Below are 19903 nucleotides of genomic sequence, written 5' to 3'. Positions count from 1 at the left end.
CCTTGACCCTCTGCAGCAAGTGCTTCAGGTCCTCCTCAGTTTCAGCAAGCAGGGTTGTGTCATCGGCATAATGCAGATTGTTGGTGAATCTTCCACCAATCCTGATGCCACATTTCTCCTCATAGAGCCCAGCCTCCCAGATGATCTGTTCTGCATACAGGTTGAAAAGGTATGGAAATAGCATGTATCCCTGGCAAACGCTCTTCCCAATTTTGAACCATGCAGTGTTCCCTTGCTCTGTTCTGAAGACTGCCTCCTGGTCCAAGTATAGGTTTCTCATTAGCATTATCAAGTGTTCTGGGATTCCCATTCTTCTCAGAGTCAGCCACGGTTTGTTATCCACACAGCCAAATGCCTTTGCATAATCAATGAAACACAAATATACATTCCTCTGATATTCCCTGCTTTCAGCTAAGATCCATCTAACATCAGCTACAATATCCCTAATACCACGACCCCTTTTAGACTCAGCCTGGACTTCTGGCAGTTCTCTGCTGTTGTGCTGTTCCAGTCGTTTTGGATAATCTTCAGTAGATTCTTGCTTGCATGTGAAATCAACGATATTGTTCTATAGTTTCCACACTCTGTTGATTCACCCTTCTTTGGAATAGGATCAAATATAGATCTCTTCCAGTCAGTTGGCCAAGTGGTTTTTCTCCAGATTTCTTGGCACAACTTGGTGAGCACATCCAGGACAGCATCTGTTAGCTGAAATATGTAAACTGGTATACTATCTATTCCTGGGGCCTTAAACTTTGCCATTTCCTTCAAAGCAGCCTGAACTTCTTCTTTCATCACCATAGGCTCTTGCTCATATGTTGTTTTGTGAAATTCTTCTGTGTCTGCCAATTATTTCGATACAGTGACTCAGTATATTCTTTCCACCTTCTTTTAATACTTCCTGGATCATTTAATAGTCTGCCTAAAGCATCCTTGATTATAGCAACTCGAGGTTTGAATTTGTTCTTCAGTTCCTTGGGCTTAAGAAATGCTGAGCAAGTTTGGCCCTTTTGATTCTCTAACTCCACCACCTTGCACATTCCATTGTAATATTTTACTTTGTCATCCCACGCTGCCTTTTGAAATCTTCTATTCAACTGTTTGGTATCTTGAGTTCTTCCTTGTGCTTTGGCTTCTCTGCACTCCAGTGCAATTTTCAGAGTCTTCTAACATCCATTTTGTTCTTCTCTTCCTCTTCTGTCTTTGCAATGACTGTTTGCACTCTTCCTGGATGATACCCTTGATATCCTCCCACAACTCGTCTGGTCTTCGCTCATTAGTGTTCAAGGCCTCAAACCTGTTCCTGAGATGGTTCTGAAATTCAGGTGGGATAGACTCAAGGTCGTATTTTGCTTCCTGTGGATTTGATTTAATTTTTTTTTAGTTTCAGCGTGAACTTGCATATGAATAGTTGGTGGTCCGTTCCACAATCAGCTCCTGGCCTAGTTTTCACAGCTGATATTGAGCTTCTCCAGCGATTCTTTCCTCAGATGTAATCGATCTGACTCCTATGCATATCATCAGGTGAAATGCCTCTAGTAGAAGTTTATTTAATTTGTTATTGTTGTTATGTGCTGTACAACAACTCTGACCTCTGCTCTATTCTGAGCCAATCTCATTGTCTCTGACACACCTACCCTCATGACCCCAGTAACTGAATCAGTCTATCTCATCAAGAGTTCCTCCACCCTCCCAAGCATGATCTTCTTCTCCAAGGACTGTTCCCTCCTTGCAACATGCCTAAGGTATGTCAGAAGGAGCTTCAAAATCCTTGTTTCCAAGGAGCATCCTGGTTTTACTTCCACCAGGATGAATTTGGTTGTTCTTTTAGCAATTGATGGTATGTTCAATACTCTTCCCAGTACCACAATTCAAAGGCATCAATTCTTCTGTCATTCTTAGTCGTTGTCCAGCTTTCTGACACATATCAAGTAATTGCAAAGACCATGAACTTTGATAAGTATCAGTAGTTGTAGAAAGACTTCAGGCCTTTTGTTCATAGAGTCATGAGGACAATTAACAACAAAAACAACATGGCCTGCCTCAGGCATACCTTAGTCTCTAGACTGGAATCATTGATCTTCAGTACTCTAGAGAGGTCTCTGACAGGAGATATACCCAATGCAATTTGTTTTTTGATTTCCTGGCTGCTGGTGCCAAGAGTGTTGATTGTCTTATCTCACTTTTGTACTTATTCTAGAGCTGGGATTCTTTTGCCTACTTTGTTAGATTTATGTCTCCAAGGATCTAGCTGAAACATGTCTAGTTACATTGCTGTTCTATAGGTTATTCTTACTATCATCTTTATTTTGAAGAGTATGTGTTTGAGCATTTACATCAGAATTACAACATTACACTACTTTTTCATCTTCTGGTCTAGATGTGACACAGATCTATTTCATCTGTCAGCAACAATAACTGAACTTGTCCCTTTTCAACTCTGCTATTGTTAAACAATGCATTGTTTTATGTTTCATAGCTATCAGTAAGGAACAGAATTCTTCTATGTTGCTTATTACAAAAGATTGTTCATGATGAAAGATTCATGTTTCAGGTCAGTGAAAAGAGGATGCGGACACAAGACAGATTTCATGAGTCTTGGTACTTCAAACTAAAACGTAGGTTAGTCAAGTTAGTAATCTGTAAAATGGAGATAAAATATCTGCTTTTCTGAAATTTCATGAGAAGTAAATGTGATTACTTTTGTAAATTATTAGCTGTTTGTGCATCATTCATTTATTGCTGTTGTTAATTGCCAGTGAACTGATCTTAACCCATAGGAACTTCATGGTATAGTTGTGTTGTAAGGTTATATCCTGCAACCTTGTAGAAGACATTTGACTAAAGACAAATTACTAACAATTGCACCCCCCCCTCCCAGGAACTTGATATTGAAACTTAAAAATTCAAATTCATTGCAGATGACAGACCTAAGTCATCTGTCAGAACAGTGTTTCTCAACAGTAGAAGAATATAATGCCTGATAATGTACCATCCTCACTATTTCCACTCTGTAAAACACACTGTTATAGTCATCTTGTCAATCTTTATCATTGAAGGTCGCCTTCTCTTTTGTTGTCCCTCTGCTTTTCTGAACGTGAAATCTTTTTCCAGGGATGGGTCTCTCCTGATAACATGCCCGAAGAAGGTAAAAGATAGTTGCACCATCTTTGAATCTAAAGAACATGTGTCTATTAGCCATCAGAATAGCTTCCTCTGTGAAAATTCTTTCCATTTGATTTGCCTATTTTGTAATTGTGTTATCAGTCTCTTTCTCGTAGAGGCCAAGGAGTATCCTGTAAACTTTTTCTATAAGACCCTTGGCTGAAATTGTATTGACAAATGCATTTTCCCAGTCAGTAGGCTTTCTTTTCTCTCTATTGGGAAACATTTTGTATGCACACAAGGATTTAATCTTTAGATGGTTCAATTCATCAATTGTATTCCTCTCCAAATTGTGTATTTTTTGCTCTTTGTGGCAGTCTATTTATACCATAGACTAGACCAGCTAAGCTTGATCCCAGTTTGTTTCTGAAACATGAAGAAATGCTCAAAATCACTAGCAGTAAGAGAGATGCAAATAAAAACTGCAAGGAGATACCATTTCACTCCAGTAGCAGTGGCAAAGTTTAACAGGACAGCAAGTAATAAATGTTGGAGAGATTATGGTGACACACGAACTCTTATACATTATTAGTGGGACAACTGCTCTGGAAGGCAGTTTGGCACTTCCTCAAAAAGCTGAACGTAGAAATTCTGTATGACTCAGCCATTCCCCTACTTGGAATACACCCTGAGAAAAATGAAACCTGAGGCATAAACAGAGACTTGTACATCAATGTTCATAGAAGTATTATTCACCATCACAACAGCTGATATGTCCAACCACAACTGAATGAATATAGAAATTATGGTACATTCACATAATAGAATACCATGCAGCACAGAGGAGCAACAATTTTCTAAATCACTACTTAACTAAGGAGGGACTGGAGAGTATTTTGCTAAGTGAACTAACTCAGTCCCATGAGGAAAAATACTGTATAAGACATTTGTTGTAGTACATGATAACTAGTAAAATGTGTTAGAAGATCTAAGGGGCGGGGGACAGAGGGCTGGAAATGGGCAGAGGGTAATCATAGGGTAATATAGTTTGATGGGAAGAGGGGGCTTGAGTTGGGGAGGTAAGGGGGATCTGGTGTGAGGGACAACGTACTGTGTAGTAAAACCAGTGTAAAACTTTAAATATATATATATATATATATATATATATATATATATATATATATATATATATATATATATATATATATATATATATATCTCAACAACAAATGGGACTGGAGGGTGGAGGGGGGAAGATTAGCTAGGCTACACTCCTTTTTTTTTTTTGCTACTCTTCTTCCAAGATAGAATTGTTTGTTCTTTTGGAATTCCATGATAATTCAGTATTTTTCACAAACATGATGATTCTAAAGCATCAATTTTTTTAGTCTTACAGTATTATTATAGTAAAAATAATACAAATGAAGAGATGCATAGTGAAAGTTCTGGGAGCATTCCAGATCAAAGTTTCCAGGTCCTCAAAAGAGGTGCATTACTTTACTATGTACATTAATATTTTTAAGTCAACCAAAAAAAATAATGGAAAGTGTGCATCCAGAGGTTGGATTTAGGTTCATCTTATATAATTCAAACTCTATACCCCTTTCCTTGTTTCTGGGTGATATAACGAGCTTGATCTAAGGAGATCATCAAGGTCAAGGTAGATCACGAGGTTGATCATGAGTTGTAACACAAGGTAGATTTTTTTTTGTCATAGCCTTATCCACCATTGGTTATTAAGTCTTCAGATGTAGTCCAGAGTTCTCATTTTTTTAAAAAATTCGATCTCTGGTAAAATTCCAAATTTCAAAGACTATTTTAATGGAACCAAGGACACAAACACTGTGTATAAAATTAAAGTCTTTACTGTAAAGATTTGCATATTTTGTAAGTGGAAGAGTTGGCTCTATATGACTCTTGAACTTATTCTCTTTTCTCTGCTCTGAGCCACTTCTTTTCTTCTTGACCTTTTGAAATATACTGTAATTATTTGATTTTGTGCCTACCTTCCTCAATTAACACTGTTGAGAGAAGGAATATGATATTTAATAGCATCAAAAAGAAAATGAAAAACATTCATTTTAAAAAAATTCTAAAGTTCTTTTTAAAATCAAATGTTTGCTGTAAATAAAATCTCAATCCAAATTAATCCTGCCAGCTGGGGTTTTTTTCCCCCACTCAAAGTGGCTAATAATTGAATTTCAAAAGCTATAGCTGGATGGAGCATCTCAGATTAAGCCTTATTCTTGGTTTCCTTTAGTTTTGATTATTTTAAACATTTGTTCCCACTACCTTTCAGTCGATTCCAATTCATAGTATTCCTGAAGTGTACAGAGTGGACCTGTCCCACAGGATTTACCAGACTATAAATCTTTGCAGAAGTAAACTACTTCATCCTTCTCCTGTGAAGCAGCTGGTGAGTTCAAATTGCCCAATTTTCAGTTAGCAACTGAATTTGTAATCACTGTGCTTCCAGGACTCTTGATTTTAAACAATTGGTAATGTCCAAATTATATATATAATTTACATAATTTAAATTATATATATCTATTAGAAACTGATTGAAATTTATTTAACATATGACTTGAAAATGGGGTGACATTTAGAACCAAAAATATTCTGAAAATTGCAAGAGGTTTCAAAATTTTAGTCTTAAATAGTATTTCCACCATCATGGAAAAGGGGATGAGCAAAAGTGATTAACAATTTGCAGCAAGGAAGGAATTTATACTACATCCATCATCTTGCAGAATAATTCAAATAATTACCAATTTACTTCAAAACATAGCTTCCAGAAAGACTTTTGAAGTGTCTATTTTTTATTAAATGAAATTATTCAAAAGAGCAACACCGAGAAAAATAGTTCTATTAGTCCATCTAGACCAGTGATTCTCCAAGGTTTAAAATTCAAACAGAAGCTTATAAGCAAATGACCTCTGTGACCCCCAACATGGCATTTCTTTTTATTTCTTTAGTCCTGCAAATATGAGTGTAGATTGTAGATCTGAATAAAATCAAATCTTTGAAACTATCCATCTTTTGATCCAATGGTAAGGGGCTTTGTTTTATAATGTTGGGATATAATTTATACTGAAGTCTGTCTTTTTGGTTTTTCTGCAGTTAAGTGTTCAAGTTCTCTTCACTTTCCGCAAGAAAGCATATGTCATCTGAATAATACGGTGTGTTAATAAGTCATTCTCCAATCTTGATTCCACATTCTTTTTCATAGGGTCCAGGTTTTTAAATTATTTGCTCCAGAGAGAGGATAAAATTCTGATATACATCTTTCCTGATTTTAAATCATGCTATTCCCCTGTTCAGTTACAGGAACTACATGAACAAAATTAAATGTTCTGGAAGTCTTAGTCTTCTCAATGTCATTCATCATTTTTTATGATCCACAAAGTTAAACGATGCCTTTGCATAGTCATTGAAACAAAAATAAACATCTTTCTGATATATGCTGTTTTAGACTACATCCGTTCAATCAGCAATGATATCCCTCATACTAATGCCTCTTTGGAATTCAACTTGAATTTTTTGGAAGCTTCTGTTAATGTACTACTCCAGATAACTTTGAATAATTTCACCCAGACTTTATCTGCATGCAATATTAATGAAATTGTTTGAAAAATTCTGTACTCTATTGGATCAACTTTTTAAAAATATGAACAAATATAGATTGCTTCCAGTCAGTAGAGATCACTTCCAGACTATGTAACTGTCTTTTAAATTTCCTAACATGGGGGAACTCAAGGCACAGAGGTCTGAGGATGGTAGGGACAAAACCACAGGGTTACACAGACTGGTGAGTGGAGCGGCGGGGGAGATAGGAGGCGGAAGAAAATGAGAAGGATCTGCGCGTAAAGGCAGGGTAATGATGGGCATAGTCCAATGGTGATCAACGTTATAAAACTTAATGCATGAGAATGATTGTATGAAACACAATGTGAATGATGAATAGTGTGAAACACGATGTATATGAACCTTGTAAGCAAACCAATTAAAAAATATTAGAATGACAAAATAAATTCATTATCTTCTTGCATGTTAAGGAGCCAGTTTATTCTTATCTTTCTTGAAGATGTTAATTAGACAGTTTACCAAATATTTTCAATGTTTTAATTATTTAAAGATTTCTATGAAAATAAAGGACCCAGTGTACTTACCAGTGGAAGGAGGAGGAAGGGAAAATCAAAGACTAAAAACTGAAGTAAAAATAGTTTTCAGAAGTTATCAAATAAATAACAGCCCTGGTGGCCTACACTGGCAAGAGCTATGCTGCAATCCCAAAGGCATGTGTTTCGAATCCACTAGCTGCCCTGTGGGAGAAGTATGGGCAATCTCCTCTTGTGCAACTAACTGCCTCTGAAAACCGACTGGAGGGTCAGCTGTGGGTCAGGTCTGACTCAACGGCTCACAACAGCATCAAATAAATACTTAACTATAAAAAAGAAATGGAAAGAATGCACAGAATAACTGTACCAAAATCAACTGGTTGACACTGAAACAAGTAAGACCTACCATGTGATTAACAACCAAAGATAAGGAAGGAAGGACTTCAGGCAGTACTGAAAGCACTGGCAAAAAGTAAGGTTCTGTAATTGATGTAATAGCAATTGAGATCTTTCATCAAACGATGCAGTCCTGGATATGCTCACTAGCTAAGGACTTTAGGAAACTGGATTTTATAAGAATGAAAACAGTTTCTAAGGATTCAGCAGAAAGTTGTGAAAGACTGATGAATAAAGTTAAAACTGCAGAATATTAAAAAAGACATTATTGTTACATGGGATTGCTTAGATAGTATCTCTTTTGTTTTTGTTTTATTTAAGGCATTTACTAGGTATATATGAAATTTCTAGTCAGCAAAAGAACAAACATATTTCATCTTTCATTGCTAGAATTTACAGTCTCACTATGTAAAGTCTGATACCTTAAATGACAACATGGGTATCCTTTGGCACCTACTAAAACTGCAGAATATTAGGACCTGCCCTGGTCTTGAAATCTGAAATTTGTTTCTCCAGGTCTCCAAGATGAAGCATATACATGTTGACGTTCAAGAGGCACTCCTAGGACTGCAAGCTTCTTGAAGGTAAAAGCCACAGAACTTAAAAAAAAAAGTGGTTAGCTTCTCTACGCTTAATGTATTCTCACAATGAAATAGAATGATTGTGAACAAATGCTGATGCAGCCAATAACCTCTTTCAAATAATCAAAATTAACAGGCAGCACAGTCCACAATTACTGTCAAGAGACCTTAATGCTCACCATTTCTTTGCCCCTGCTCAAGCTATTCCATTAACTGAGTCCTGGGAAACATTTCAATGACACGTGAAGTAAATGGTTTTATTTCCCCTTCAGTTTACATTTGCAAGCAAAAAAGAAAGGAGGAGAGATGAAGAAAGAACACTGCAAACAGTATAATGCAAATGAGGCCCCTTTAAACAGCAAGCAATCAGCATAGGTACATGCCTTATGCTGTAGTCCCAAATGCAATCATTAGACTGCTTTCTCACTAGGGAAAGGGAAGACATTGAGTGCTATTGAACATTGCCAATTTTTATAGAGGATCAGCTTGAAAATATTTAGCACAGATGTTTCTGTAATTGTGACACACTGGGAAAATTCACATGTTCAATAGCCCTCTAACTCTCTCTTCCATCTGTGCAGTGTGATGGTCCACAGTTACTGCACAAAGCCATTATATGAAACAGAGAGTAATGGGGTCTGGCTCAAGACCTATAGAAAGGTTCCCCTGTACCATCTGTGCACCTCTATTTAATTTCAGGTATATATGTGTTTGCACTTGCTTATGATGGTTACCATCACACACATACAGGTTTCATTTATTTCCTGCATTCTGTGGTTAGGCAGAGCTTTCCTCTCCAGCCAGGGTCTGGAGACAATGAGGGGAATAGGGAATTGGAATGCAGACATTTCACTCTTGTTTCTTTGGCCTCAGTCTCCATTCTAATCAAGGTCAGTAATGACTGAAAGTTTTTTTTTATGAGCTGCTGGTTGTTTGGTGGATGCAAAGTAAGCTAACGTACTCATTTGGGTTCCCAGTGAACAGTTGCCCCAGTCACAAGCCATTGCCTTCCTGTTTTTATCTGAGCAATGAGATCTCCTAGCAGCACATTCTTTCTCAGTATTCCAGTCCTCAGCTTTCTCAGTACCCTCTCTCAAGCCCAGGATCATGTCTGAGTCTGTGCCACAGAGTTAGCTATTAAATATCCTCTATCCTGTCTTGGCTGCAGTTCTTGCTTTACTCTTGTTCTTTCTTCACATAGAATATAAATTTTCTAAGGATAGAAGCCTTCTGTTGCTTTTTCTTTTTTTTCTCACTTTTGGCTATAGAGAAGGTCTCGGTGACACATTGACGATAGTATTGATGAAAATATGTGTAACGATCTCCCACTTCTATAAAAAATTCTTTTGAGAGTGTAGTTGAAATATATGATGTAGATATAAAGACTAGACTGCTCTGTCTCTCTCCGGATGTGCTACATTTTCCTCTAGTCTCTAGGCTTGTTGACACCAAAACCCATTTGCTATATACCAAACTGTTACTATGACTTTGCTCTGTTACAACAAAGTACATTAGATTTTAAAAACCACTCAATCATTTTTATGTGACCTCAGAAACATTTTTAAACCGTATTTTCAACTGGAGCAGTAAACATTTCATATACTTTGCAAGTAATTTGCAGGTTCAATAAGCTATCCTGCCTAGATTGCTCATAAATTGAGACATGCCTCATTATCATCATAACCACCTTAGAAGAGTTACCAAGCCAAATTAGGCAACTAATTTTACCTTTAAACAATTCTTAGCAATTTTAAAACTTGAGACAGTAGTATACTTGGAATTTGATCCACAGAAATAAGAAACGTTTCTAATTCTACATTCTATTTTGGGATTATATTTTTACACACTACTGTCTTATTCATAGACAGATATTACTGGCATTGTTTTTGCTGTTAAATGTTGCGAAGTTCATTTTGATGCATAGGCACCCTATAAAGAATAAATCTGAGCCTTGCACAAGTCCTGTGCCCTCCTCGAAATCTCTGCTATTCTCAACTCCACTGTCAGTCACTGGGTCAACCCCTTTTGTTGAGAATCTAGAGCTAGATATATTGTTTTGGTGAAAGAATTCTGCATAAGAAAAAGAACATGGACACAATCAGATCCAGTAAGGTAAAGGAAACATTTGTTTACTTGCTCATTTATGGACATGGTGAGAGCATAGGAACATCTAAGAATGAATTAGAGTTAACGTTTAAGTTGTTTATTCACTTTGTATTTGACACACACTAAATTAATAACTTGGGAGATTTAGCAGCATAGTCCATAGAAAGCTGCATTACTAAAATAAAAGTGGTGCCTCTCTGGGGGTTCGAACCCACCAGTGGCTTCTCACGAGATAGACAATCTCCTTCCAAGTGATTTATAGCCTTGCAGGTCTAATTGAGGATCATCTATGAGTTCGTTCTGACTTGACAACAGTGATTTTGAATTTGAACTGTGTAATTATTAAATATTAACCACTAAGCCAGACTATCAATAAAGGGATGTGAAAGGGGGGGAAATAGATGTAGATTCTTTCTTCTTAAGATTTGAAGCCACTAGAAGACAGGGAAATGATTTGAGAATTAAAGTATAATAACTTCAGTTGTGATATGGATATCTCTTATTTGTGTGGTAGACGCCTTTGTTTGAGATGTAACTTTCCAATTGCTATGTGAAAGGTAAGTAAATCTTTTCAGAGAGAAGTGGAAAAAGGGGGAAAAAGACCCCTCGCAACAAAGGAGCTGTGTGCCTGAAGTTCTAAAGTCTAAGAACTTTAAACACAGAGTAATTATGATATGGATAAATTTACACTGTAGTCAAGAGACCTCTATTAACCAAATACAATGCATTTTGGGAGATTAAACTTTTATTTATTTAGTTCTATTATAATGTATTACATGTTTGTTGTTGTTGTTGTTATGTGTTGTTAAGTCTCATGCGATGCATAATAACCCTATGTACAACAGCCCTATACCCTGCTCTATCCTATGCCAATCTTACTCTCTGACTCCTACCCCCATTACCCCAGTCACTGAACCAATCCATTTCATTGGGGGTCTTCCTCTCTTGTGCTGTTCCTCCACCCTTCCAAGAATGACGTCCCTTGACAAGGACTGGTTCCTCCTTGCAACATGTCCAAAGTATGTCAGAGGAAGCTTCAGATTCTTTGTCTCCAAAGGGAAACCTGCTTTCACCCTCTTAAGGATGAAGCATAAAGAAAACAAAGATTCTCAGCACTAGGCCAATTGACAGCATTACGATAGATGGTGAAGAGACTGAGATAGTTAACAGCTTTAGTTTGTTTGGCTCCACAAGCAACACTCTTGGTACTAGCAGCCAGGATATCAGGAGACAAATTACTTTGGGAAAGTAAGCTGATAGGGACCTCTCCAGTGTATTGAAGAGCAGTGATGTCAGTCTGGAAACTAAGATGTGCCTGATCCAGGCCCTAGTCTTTGCAATTGTTTGCTATGCATCATAGAGCTGGAGAAAGACTAGGGGTGATAGAAAGGAAATTGATGCCTTTGAGCAGCGGGGCTGGAGAAGAGTGTTGAATGATTATACCATGGACTTCCAAAAGAACAAATAGGTTCAACCTGTAGAGGTTGAAATTAAGCTTCTCCTTAGAGGCAAGAATTCTGAAACTTTGTCTGACATATTTGGGCATGTTGCAAAGAGGGACCAGTCTTTGGAGAGTGACATCATGTTTGGAAGGGCAGTAGGACAGAGAAAGAAAGGGATACCATTAATAAGATGAATAACTTCAGTGACTAGGGTTATGAGGGTAGGTGTGTCAGAGACAGTAAAGTTGGCACAGCATCGAGCAGGTTTCAGGGCTACATAGGATCTCTATGAGTCCCAAATGACTTGACAGCACATAACAACAACAAAAGGGCCAATCTGTTCTCCTAGCCGTCCATTGTATATTCAGTTCTCTTCTCCATGACCACAGCTCAAAGGCATCAATTCTTCTTGTATCATCTCTAGTCATTGTCCAACTTTCTGATACATAGCAAACAATTGCAAAGACTGTGGCCTGGATCAGGTGCACCTTATTCTCCAAATCAACATCGTTCTCTTCAGTACTTTGAAGCAGTCTCTGAAAGTAGACTTTCCTAATGCAATTCATCTTTTAATTTCCTAGTTGCTAGTACCAAGAGTGTTGACTGTGGAGCTTAGCAAATTGAAGCTATTAACAATCTCAGACTCTTCACCATCTATCATGATGCTGCCAGTCAGTCCATTAATGAGAATCTTTGTTTTCTGAATGTTGAGTTTCAATCTGTATTGAAGGCTGCTTTCCATGACGTTCTGCAGCAAGTGCTTCAGGTCCTCCTTAGTTTCCAGAAGCAGGATTGTGTTATCTACTGATGCTACTACTATAATGATGCTATCTACTATAATGCTGATTGTTGATGAGTCTTCTTCCAAACCTGATGCCACATTTCTCTTCATAAAGCCCAGCCTCTAGGATGATCTGTTCCACATATAGATTGAAAAGGTATATGGAGATGGGATATATCCCTGGTGAACACCATTCACAATTTTGAACCGTGAAGTGTTTCCTTGCTTTGTTCTGATGACTGCTTCTTGGTCCAAGTATAGGCTTCACATAAGCAGTATCTAGTGTTCTAGGATTCCCATTCTAGCCACAGCTCGTTGTGATTCCCACAGTCAAATGCCTTTGCATAGTCAGTGAAACACAGATAGACATTCTTCTGGTATATGCAGCTCTAGAAATCCCCATTTTATGAAAAATCATTCAATAAAATACAAAATGTCTTGAACAAAAATAAAATTAGTTGCACATAACCCAAAATTTCATCAGAAACATTAAAAATAAAAGAGAAATTTATTAACAATTTGGTGTAGGCTTTCCATAGTTTACAAAGTTAAGAAGAAAAAATACTCTAGAAACATTGCCCTTGAAAAAGATCTGAAGTTCTTTGTGGAAGTGGATATTGGAAGGATTGAAGCTAGTGAATTATTATGAAATTGTTCAAGGAAAATTATTAGATATTGCTTGGAAAATTATAATAGCAGATGTGGATGAAGAATTAAGTTTCTATTGTTACTATGACAAATGACTGTAAGTCTGACAATTTAAAACAGTAAAGTTTAAAAATTTAAGTAAATTTAAAAATATTGCCTTCACTAATACTTCTTACAGATGAAGTAATGTATAATCTACCATGAAATTCATGTTATGCCCAAATTATTTCCTAATATATCAATTGGAACAAATTTGTGATTTCAAAATAATCCTGAAATTTTTAATATCAAAACAACCTAAAAAATCAGTAGAATTGCTTGTATATGATGTTTAAAGGAAAAGAAGTTATTTGGGAGATATATATATATATATATATATATATATATATATATATATAACATTAAACTCACAGTCACAGTGGGTGCAGAAGTATGCCTAGTTTTGAATGTACTCTATTTTAAAAAAAATTTAGGCATCTTTCCATGTTTCCCTACATTTTAATTTCTTCTTAGGTAAAATAGTTGAGCCAAATGATCACACTAGTCCTTCCAGAAATGCACATAATAAATTTCCATAATAAATCTAGATCTTAATTAAGTATGTAAATGGCTTAGAAGCAAAATTTGAAGAAACGATGACTATTATGGTATCAAAGGTTTATTATTCAGAATGGCTTTTCTAGCCATTGACTTTGACTTTGCCCCGTGTTGTTTCACTAGGTTTAAATTGAAAAGGTTCAGCAGCAAATATTTGGAACTCTCATTAGAATCAAGGAAGATGAAGCAAAAAGTGCAGCATGTATCTTCCTGGGCCAGAGTTTCCTGTGAAAATCAGAGTAAGACTTGCATGAGAGCGACAGCCGGCTAAGCAGAGAACCATAGACATGCAGGAGACAGAGTGGACTTGAAACTGCTGCCCCAAAGAGACAGAGCCAGAGGTCTTTGTGCAAGCATGTTGGAGGACTGAGGGAAGATGCTGTAATGGGCAGAAGTAAGGGAATTTTGTGACAGTGACTTAAGTCATGAATCTGAAGGTCAAGTTTCCCATGAACACACTGGTGAAGCTATTGGGACTGCGGAATTGTACACTTGACAAGCTGGAGGACTGAGGTTTTATATCCTTTGCCAACCTGATTTGTGAACAGTTAATTTCCCTAATAAGTTCTCTGTGATTATGGTTCTGTGTGACCACTGCAACAGACTTTGGGCCCAGGAGAGCAATAAGATTGGTATTACAATTAGTAGAATTAAGGGCAGAAGCATGAGACACCGTTTCTGACTTTATACTGTAGACGTTGTTGATGTAGACAGTTTCCTTTGTGGAGTTAATAGAGATCAGATACAACCATCTCTATATGCTGCCTATGCTCATTTTAAAATATTTGCATGTTTGTAGATGAGTGTGTCTGGCCAAGTGCTGTAAATTCTTTGCTCAACAAAATGAAATTCTTATATATCTCCAGAATAATGAAAGAAACCATGAATATATTTTAGCCCTGAGAATTGAAATGGAAAAAAAAAATATTGAAGTCCAAATATAGAGATGAAAAAGATAATAGGATACTAAATATTAGCTGGTAATAAAATTGATGTGTTTTCTTATTATAAAAATAAATAGAATAGATAATACACTCATCTGAGTCAATGCCATAAACCCATGATTTCAAAAACATTTAATTAGACAAGGTTTTAGATACTGTCAACCAAACATTGTATCAGAAAACAGAAAAGAAAGTTCATTATCTTAGTGACAGCATTTTCCCTTTCGCTGAGTCAGATCACTGACACTCTTGAAACTGGTCAAGTAGAGAGACACTTATAATCAAATCCTCAAATTTGGTCAGAATTTTAAAATATTCTTCCTTTCAATAAGATTTTAATTTAACCATATGAGTGGGATAGCTATCTTTTAGTTGGGTTGTTTATTTGGTTTTTTGTTTGCTTGTTTCGGGTTTTTTTGTTTTGTTTTTGCTTTTTGTTTTGTTTTGTTTTGTTCTTGGTTGCATTTTTTGTGGTTTTTTTGTTTTGTTTTTGCTAGGTTTTATTGAAAAAAGAGGAGGGAGAAAAAAGCAAGTTCAAGCCCAATCATTCAGGAGTTCACAAGCAAGATAGCGAAGCCCTTCCTCACAATATTATCTTCTATCTAATCCAACCCACCGATAATAGGAATGAGTCAAAAGGAAATCCCACTATATCATATTAAAGTGTGGATCCCAAGAGACATCCTTCAGCTATCAATTTGGATGAACTTCCCCATACAGCTGACACAAATCTTATTAGCAGATTACATCATTTTACACAAATGGAGTCTGAGTCATTTAGTCTCTTTTTTTTTTCTTCAACATTATATACCTCTTTGTCTTTAATTTTCCCACCGGTGTGGGGACCTATCCATCTGCCTCTCAGTTCTTCCACATGTAATGCAAACTTCACTTTTAGAACAGATGTTCTTTTCTAGTGAGCTTGTTAGCTGGTTTATTTGGTTTACTCTCTGGACTGTCAGCTGTTGGACAAGAAGGGTGGCAGTTTTTGCCTTTTGACTTCTCAGCACTGAAGTTCTGACTGTAGTTGTTGTTGTTATGTGTCGTCGAGTCGTTTCTGACTCAGCGACCCTATGCACAACAGCCCTAAACCCTGCTCTATCCTGCGCCAACCGCACCGCCTCTGACACACCCATCCCTATTACCCCAGTCACTGAATCAGTCCATCTCATAGAGGGTCTTCCCCTCCTGCGCTGTCCCTCCACCCTCCCAAGCATGATGTCCCTCTCCAAGGACCCGTCCCTCCTGGCAACATGTCCAAAGTATGTCAGACGAAGCCCCAGAATCCTTGCCTCCAAGGAGTAGCTTGGTTTAATCCTCTCCAAGATGAATCTGTTTGTTTTCCTGGCAGTCCAGGGTACATTCAGTACCCTTCTCCAGCACCACAGCTCAAAAGCATCCACTCTCCTTCTGTCCTCCCTAGTCATTGTCCAACTCTCTGATGCATAACAAGTGATTGCAAATACCATGACCTGTATCAGGCGCACCTTAGTCTCCAGAGAGACACTGTTGCTCCTGAGTACCTTTGAGAGGTCCCTAACAGCAGACTTTCCCATTGCGATACGCTTTTTGATTTCCTGACTGCTGGTGCCAAGAGTGTTGACTGTGGAGCCGAGCAAACTGAAGCTGTGAACACTCTCAATCTCTTCACCATCCATCCTGACGCTGCTAATTGGTCCAGTGGCGAGAATCTTTGTCTTCTTGACATTGAGCCTTAGTCCATACTGAAGGCTGCAGTCCTTGACCCTTCGCAGCAAGTGCATGAGGTCCTCCTCAGTTTCAGCAAGCAGGGTTGTGTCATCTGCATAACAGAGATTGTTAATAGATCTTCCACCAATCCTAATGCCACAATTCTCCTCATAGAGCCCAGCCTCTCGGATAATCTGCTCTGCATAAAGGTTGAAAAGGTATGGAGACAGGATGAGGATGCATCCCTGGCGTACACCCTTCCCAATTTTGAACCATGCAGTGTTACCCTGCTCTGTTCTGACTACTGCCTCTTGGCCCAAGTATAGGTTTCGTATTAGCACAATTAAATGTTCTGGGATTCCCATTCTTCTCAGAGTCAGCCACAGTTTGTTATGATCCACACAGTCAAATGCCTTTTCATAATCAATGAAACACAGATAGACATTCTTCTGGTGTTCTCTGCTTTCAGCCAAGATCCATCTAACACCAGCAACGATATCCCTAGTACCACGACCCCTTCTAAACCCAGCCTGGACTGCTGGCAGTTCTCTGCTGATGTGCTGTTCTAATCGTTTTTGGATGATCTTCAGTAGAATCTTGCTTGCTTGTGAAATCAATGACACTGTTCTGTAGTTTCCACACTCAGTTGGGTCACCTTTCTTTGGAAGTTCTGACTACATGATAGAAATGTATTCATGTGTGTTGAATAAATGATGTAATTTTGATGTTGAATTTGACTGAGTTGAATTGAATTTTCCCGGTCTATCGTGTTGAAAGAATTCAATAGTCTAAACTGAAAATCATTTCTTATTATATGACTGCTATACTTTAAAGTCTTCAAGGATGTGGTCAGATTATTGCAGTAGTGTTACTACAAATGAGACACAAGTTTACATATATCATTTGTAGTGTAACCAGTAGCTCGCTGAAATGTCTTTTTACTGATACAGTAGATTAGTTATTTATTTTAAAAAAATTTTATTTTATTAATGTTAATGAACATTTACAGAGATTTTGGATTTCCATTCATTTGTTGTTGCTCTTTTTTCTTTAACACACCCTTTACCCCTCTCCCCCCAGTTCACTCCTCCCTTTGAAAAGTAAAAGAAAAATTCTTTGATTGGTATACAATCCCCTCTGCACCCCCCACCCTGCCCCGAGTACACTCCACTATGTAACCTTAATTCTGGGCTCTTGTGACAGGATTGGGGTAAGACTGAGAAAAATTGGATGAATTATGTATACTGCATTGAAACAGATGACGGAGAGAACAATTTAAAAGTGATATATGATAGATTATTTTTGTAGTAGCTAGCATAAATGAACAACATTTGGGAATAACGTAATTTATTATTTCTAAGAAAATAATTTAGTGATCACATTTGTTGTTGTTGTTGTTGTTGTTAGGTGTTGTCGAGTTGAGCATGACTTTTTAGCCACCCTGTACACAAAATATCTGAACCCTATTCTACCCTGTTCCATCCCCACACTTTCTAACACACAAGACCACGTTGCAGAAATCATCATATCATTCCACCTGGTAAAGGATCTTTCTCTCCTTTGCTGACCCTCCACCCTTCTCAACATCATGTCTTTCTTCAAAAATAGCACCTTCCAGCAACATGTCCAAAGTATGTGAGAAGAATTCTCATCATTCTTGCCTCCAAAGAGCGCTCTGTCTGCACGATCATTTTTTTCTTTTCTTTTTTTTTTTTTTTCGTTCTCTTGGTCGTCCATGGGACATCTCCAACACCACAGCTCAAAGGTGTCAATTCTTTTATGGTAATTTTTGTGTTAATCTTCTATTAGTGGTATAGAATATCAGTATATTCTGCTTAAGCAGCTTTGTGGGAGAAAGATGGGCAGCTTCTGCTGACAAGGATTTACAGCCTTTGAAATCCAATGAAAGTTTTCGCTGCTTTGGAATTGACTTAACGGCAGTGGGAGATATTTCTTTCATGGGTCCCTGCTGGTAAAACAACTGAAGTGTTTGGCTGTTTGACTTCTACCCAGAAGTTTAGTAGTTCTACTCATCAGCCCTTCAACAGGAGAAAGATGTGGTGTCTGTTTTCACAATGCTTTGGAAACTCTATGGTTCAAAACTCTCTAGAATTTTTTTATTGTTATTGTCAAATACACAAACTTTAAACACTCCAGGATTTTTTTTATAGTTTATTTTATTTTATTTTGTGTGTGTGTGTGTGTGTGTGTGTGTGTGTGTGTACATGTACTGTCAAATAAGATCTGACTGGTATAGGAGGAGATTGTCCCTGCTTATCCAGCAGAGCATCTAGTGGATTCGAACTGCACACCTCTAGGATTGCAGTGCAGCTTCTTACCATTAGGCCACCAGAGCTAGCCTGCAGGATTTTATTATTTAATATTCAAGTGAGAATGCATTTATGTTTCACTTTGTGAACTATCTTCTTACAGGCTTACGGAAATTTGAAAAAAAGAGTCAGGTTTGCTAATTATTCTGTGACTGATTAAATCATGAAATTATTTAAAGCATAAATCACCATCATCAGTAAAAAATAGTCTATATCTCTTTGAACACATGAAAATTGACATAATGATGATCTTAGATCTCAAGAAAATGATAGGATGTACATTGACTATGTTATTGCATTGATTTTAAGACAAGTACATCAAAGAAAAAGTTTGGTTAAAATAAAGAGAATGCACAAGATAAAATTATTTGTTGTTGTGTGTCATCCATTTGACCCTTCAGTGGATTTTCAGAGGCAGTAAATTGCATGAGAGGAGATTGCCCGTTCTTCTCCCTTGGAGCTGTTGGTGAATTTGAAATGCCTTTGGGACGATAGCATGGCTTCTTACCACTAAGACACCAGAGAATTCCTTAGATCCTTTATATAACTGTGCTGTGATGAGTTGTTCAGTGTAGTTTTTTTGACTATTGGTTTTAGTTAATTCTAGTGGTGTAGTCCATATGAATTGGATTCTAACCCCAAAATCGACCTCTCTGTTGATTTTAATTCACCAGTGGCACTGAAGGAGAAAGATGAGCAATCTCCTTCCTTCAGTTGCAGCCTCAGAAAGCTACTGGAGGATCAGTTATGAATTGGATCTGAAGACTTGAAGGCAATGAGCCCATCAACTGAGTCATTGGTTTTGACTTTTACTACGTGGCAACAAGACTCTATGAAGGTGTGATATTGTGTCCTACCAAACGGCTTAGATACCTTTCTAATAATGCAATTAAGATAAAAAATACCTTTTTAAGTGGAAACATACAAATAACATTTGTAGACCACTAAGTACGGGATTGAAAAGTCTTACTATTCTGTCAGGTTTAAATTGAGTAGATCCAGAGGGAGTAAACAAAGTCTCATTACCATCAAGAAGCAAGAAAAGAGAGCACCAAATTGGAAATACATAAAAAAAAAAAAAAAAAAAAAACCAAATCCAAACTTTGTGACACTTGTCTAAGATAAGAAACCTGATGTTAGAATCTGCCTTAATGTTCCCTACCTGA

Source organism: Elephantulus edwardii, unplaced genomic scaffold (genome assembly GCF_000299155.1).
Source record: "Elephantulus edwardii isolate Elephantulus edwardi_28Jun2011 unplaced genomic scaffold, EleEdw1.0 scaffold00155, whole genome shotgun sequence".
Classification (NCBI taxonomy): Eukaryota; Metazoa; Chordata; class Mammalia; order Macroscelidea; family Macroscelididae; genus Elephantulus; species Elephantulus edwardii.
This window is presented reverse-complemented; position numbering follows the sequence as displayed.